Genomic DNA, 5,490 nt, shown 5'->3' on the forward strand with positions numbered 1-5,490 from the left:
ACTCCAAGATCACACCCTGGGCCTAAGGCAGACACTCAACCGCTGAGCCACCCACGCATCCCCATACCCATGTTTATTTATTTATTTTTTTAATTTTTATTTATTTATGATAGTTACAGAGAGAGAAAGAGAGAGAGGCAGAGACATAGGCAGAGGGAGAAGCAGGCTCCATGCACCGGAAGCCCGATGTGGGATTCGATCCCGGGTCTCCAGGATCGCGCCCTGGGCCAAAGGCAGGCGCCAAACCGCTGCGCCACCCAGGGATCCCCATACCCATGTTTAGTACGTTTAGTGTGTTGATGTCAGAAATCAATAAAAAGGGGGAAATTGTGGGGGGAAAATTGTTTTAGGGAACACTTTCTTTACCATTTTCTAATACTCTCCCTGAGTATTCACTTGAGAAATGCTTGTACATGTATGCCAAGGGACAGTCGCACTGTTCATAATGGAAAAACTAGAAAAAAACCCACAAATGTCCATTGGTGTGTGACTGGATAAATTGTGGTAGAATCATGTAAAGAAAAATGAATAAACCATAGATTTATACACCAACATAGGTGGGTCTCAGTAACATACCAAGTGAAAGAAGGGAGTCCCAACTTACTACTTTGTGGCTACGTAGAGATCAGACTTCATAACGTTCAAACTAATGACTAAAATATTTGTAAATGCATACAGGTTGTGATGAAACTGCATATAAAAAACCAGAGAAGAGTGAACACAAGTACTTACCTCTGAATGGGAGAAGCAGAGCCGTAGGATGGCAGAGAAACACAGTAGGGACGTGAGTTACTGATAGTGGTCTAGTTTCTTTTTTTTTTTTAATATTTTTTTGGTTTTATTTTATTTTATTTTAATTTTTTAAGATTTATTTATTTATTTATTTATTTATTTATTTATTTATTTATTTATTTATGATAGACATAGAGAGAGAGAGAGGCAGAGACACAGGAGGAGGAAGAAGCAGGCTCCATGCCGGGAGCCTGACGTGGGACTCGATCCCGGGACTGCAGAATCGTGCCCTGGGCCAAAGGCAGGTGCTAAATCGCTGAGCCACCCAGGGATCCCCTGTGGTCTAGTTTCTTAATTAAGCAGCAAGCTCTTCATGGACTAATGTTGACAGTGAATTATGAGCCAGGGATTGTGATTTATCCCATCCTGTGCAATTCAGGTCACTTTATTTTATTTATTATTATTTTTTAAGATTTTCTTTATTTATTCATGAGAGAGACACAGAGAGAGGCAGAGACACAGCAGAAGCAGAGGGAGAAGCAGTCTCCATGCAGGTAACCCAATGTGGGACTCGATCCTGGGTCTCTAGGATCATGCCCTGGGCTGAAGGCAGACGCTTAACACTGAGCCACCTGGGCATCCCTACTTCAGGTCACTTTAAACAATAAAAAGGACTATACAATATATGATTCCATTTATAGGAAATGTCCAGAATAAGCAAGTCTACAAAGATGAAGAAAGTAGATTAGTGGTTGCCTAGGATGGAGGGGGGTGGGGGGTAGGCGGAAAGAAGAGGTGGGAGTGATACCAAAGGGTACAGGGCTTCTTTTGGGGTGATGAAAAATATCCCCAATTTGGGGTGATGGTTGCACAATTCACTCTTGAATATACTAAAAAGCATGCACGAAATGAGTCAGTTGTATGTTGTCTGAATTTTATCAATGACGCTTAGCAAAAAGAACCAACCAAAAAAAATAATCAGCAAGCTTTATGGAGTCAGAAAGGTCTGGATTCAAACAAAGCACCTCAAGTTTGTGCTGTAATTTAGCCTCAGGTTTATGCTGTAATGAGGTGATCTGAGGAAAGGCAAAGAATATTTAGCATGAGTCTTGGTGTATTGTTTTTCTCTCAGTAAGTGGTAATATTTACTATGAACAAAAAAAAGGTAAAGAAACTAAGAAATGAATACAAAACCAGATCATTCTTTAATGAAGGGGTAAGTGGCCTATCTGGATTGAGTTATTTATCCATGGATGCATCCATGCCTTGTGCATCCAAAAAAGCACAAGGGCTTTTTCTGCTGGATTTAATTAGAATATATTTTAAATATTTCAAAAATAAGCAGACCCTTGATGGATGTGACCTACAAATCCTAGAGCTAGCATCTCCTAATAAGTTCATTTTTAAAAATTCATCTATTTGGGGTGCCTGGCTGGCTCAGTTGGTAGAGCATGTGACTCTGTATCTCAAGGTTGTGAGTTTGAGTTCCATGTTGGGCTCCAAGGTTGGAGCTCAAGTGATTTCAGATACCCAGTCTGGTCCTAGCTTGTAGCTCCAGACTTCTAAGTTCATCTAACAGCCAAAACTTGTTTCCTGTTCTCCACCTGTACCTCATCTGAACACCCTGGGCAACCCTTATTAGGATTTTCTTAGCCACTCCAGCCTGATGCCATCTTTCCCTTCGAGGGATTTCTAGTGGCAAGTTTGTTCCTTATTGTTATCCTAATATCATCTGCCTAGTATTATTTGGACTCTTATTTTTAACCTTTCTTCTCAGAGCACAAACTCCTTGAAAAAGTGTATTTTGTGCATCTGTTTTCTGTTAAACATTCCTCTTTCAGCATAACGCTTTGAGCATGATAATAACATATCCGTGGTAAAATTAGTAACTGCATGATTATTATATAATCACATGTATTGGGGATCCCTGGGTGGCTCAGCGGTTTGGTGCCTGCCTTTGGCCCAGGGCATAATCCTAGAGTCCTGGGATCGAGTCCTGCGTGGGGCTCCCTGCATGGAGCCTGCTTCTCCCTCTGCCTGTGTCTCTGTCTCTCTCTCTCTCTCTCCCTCTCCATCTCTCATGAATTAAAAAAAAAAAACTTAAAATCACATGTATTATGTAATTATATCTAAAATATTATGTAGTCCCACCTGAAATGTTGCATCTCTTAATAGTCAGAAATTTATGCCATCACTGTGTCTGATGGGACCTGCTTGCTGATGTTTTCCTGCTAATTTTGAAATCCCTTTTTGCCTAAAACAAGAAGATCTGATTTGAATTTACATGTCCTGGGTGGATAGAAATTATTATGTCTAATATTTTGTTTTGTTTTTTTAGTGCTATGCTGTATTTTTTTTTTTTTTTTTTTTTTAGGATTGGGTTGTTTTTGGTTTTTAAATTTTATTTATTTATTACGGAGAGAGGAAGACAACCAGATTCCCTGGGGAGCCGGGAGCCGACCCCTGAGCCAGAGACAAGAGCCAGACAAAGGGCTCAATCCCACAACCCGTGAGATCATGACCTGAGCTGAAACCAAGAGTCTGGTGCTCAACCGACTGAGGCAACCAGGCTCCCCTGTGCTGTATAATTCTTTTTTTTTTTTTTTAAGATTTTATTTATTCATGAGAAAGCCAAAGAGAGATAAAGAGAGAGAGAGAGAGAGGCAGAGACACAGGCAGAGAGAGAAGCAGGTTCCATGCAGGGAGCCCGATGTGGGACTCGATCCCGGGTCCCCAGGATCACACCCTGGGCTGAAGGCAGACCGCTCACCCTCTGAGCCCCCCGGGGCCTCCCTAATTCTTTAAACACAATCATTAAGAATTATTTTCCAAGAAGGAAGCATTCCTTTTGAACTCATTTTTTGTGGCAAAGGGAAAACAGACATAAATGTCAATAAAATCTAAAAGAGGGGCACCTGAGTGGCTCAGTCAGTCGGTGAAGCATCTGCCTTCAGCTCAGGTCATGATCTTGGGGTCCTGGGATCCAGCCCTGCGTCTGGCTCCCCGCTCAGTGGGGAGTCTGCTCCTCCCACTGCCCCTCCCCCGGCTCATGTTTTCCCCCTCTCAAATAACATGTTTAAAAAAAACATCTAAAAATACTTTCAGGTCCCACATGGAAGGAGAGAATGCAGTCATTCTTATGCCTCACAGGACCTTTCTGAGAAGGCCATGGAACGTCAATCTGCAGGCTGTTTGTGACTCCTCCTGCCCAAGGCTTCTAGAGTGATGACATTATCTAACCTTTCAGCAAACAATCCCATGGAAACAGGAGAGTCACCAGTGACTCATGGGTGCTGTATTACATTTAAAAAGCAATATTCACGTAGGGATGATATTGAGCAGTACAAATAGGAGAGCAGGGATGTGTTGTCAATTATTCTTAATGACTAAATCCTCCAGACTTTTCCCTTAGTTATAAAAATGTTGTTTGTTTGTATTTTAAGAGCCATTTGGGGCCTTTGTAACCCAAAGCATTGTGAGGACCCACTTGACTAGATTGAGGCTCCTTGTGCTCTCTCTCTCAACACAGTCTGGAAAGGCTATTTGGGATGGTGAGCAGGAGCCCACCTTTGATTTCATCTGCATTTCAAAGGGCAACTCCCCCTCCCCACCCCAGGAGATCTCAGGGTGGAATAGAACCATGGAAAGTACCAGAAGTGAACTCAGGTACCTGATGCTTCTGCAGGCTTATGCCCAGCTTCATGCCTCCGTCTGGGTTTGTTTGGAACTCCATGTCCTTCCTCCACTCATTAAAGAAATATATATATATACTTTTTTAAATTTATTTTTTGAAACAGCATGAGCAAGGGAAGGGGCAGAAGGAGAGGGAGAGACTCTCAAGCAGACTCCACACCCAGCATCAAGGGTTACGACCCTGAGATCATGACCTGAGCCGAAATCAAGAGTTGGACACAAGCGACTGAGTCACCCAGGCGCCCCTCATTTAAGAAATATTTATCAAAGGACCATGTGTAAAGTGAAACACATTCTTAAATGCTAATGTTGAAACATCTATTAAGTGAGGAGGTGCCCCGGGGGGGCAAGTATAGATTTGGCAAAAAGAAAGAGCCCAGAGGTTCCGTGCTTTCTGATGGCACTGTCCCCAGTGGCCCGCGCTGACTCCTTGCATGTCCACCAGGCCAGGCTCCCTCCTTTCTTCTTGCTCCTGGTGTAGACGCCAGATTCACAGGATGTCCTCTCTTCCCACCACTGCAAGGATAGAACTTTCCGGATCACAGAGACCAGACAGTCCCCCTGCCTCCCCCTGCCTCCCCCTGCCTCCCCTGCATCTTTCCAGGTCCACACCTTTCATCACTACAGGAGCTCGGGGATCCTTGCCCTTTCACACTCGGATTGGGGGCTTCAGGCCTGCGAAGAAAGTGTAAACAAAGTGTGAATTTCCTCCCCCTCCCCCCAGCACGGCAGGAATTCTTTGCAGTTTTAATGAAATCACAGCTCGTCTGCCAGGGACTCTATCCACTGTACCTTTTCCTAAGCAGCCAGGCACCCCGAAAACTCGGCAGTGGGGGGTCAGGACTTGCACCAGCTTCCTGTTCAGATGGGATTAGCCGGGATGGTTACCTTCCCCAGTTATCAGGCTGCTCAGCTACCCAGACCGCTGAAGGGACACAGCTCAGAAACCACTTCAGGGAACTCGGTGGGGGTGGGGGCAGAGGGAAGGAAGAAAACACCCTGGGGCTGGGGCTGGGGCTGGGGCTGGGCCTGGGGCTGGGGCGGGTGGGGAGTGAGGAAGGGAGC

Source organism: Canis aureus, chromosome 38 (genome assembly GCF_053574225.1).
Source record: "Canis aureus isolate CA01 chromosome 38, VMU_Caureus_v.1.0, whole genome shotgun sequence".
Classification (NCBI taxonomy): domain Eukaryota; kingdom Metazoa; phylum Chordata; class Mammalia; order Carnivora; family Canidae; genus Canis; species Canis aureus.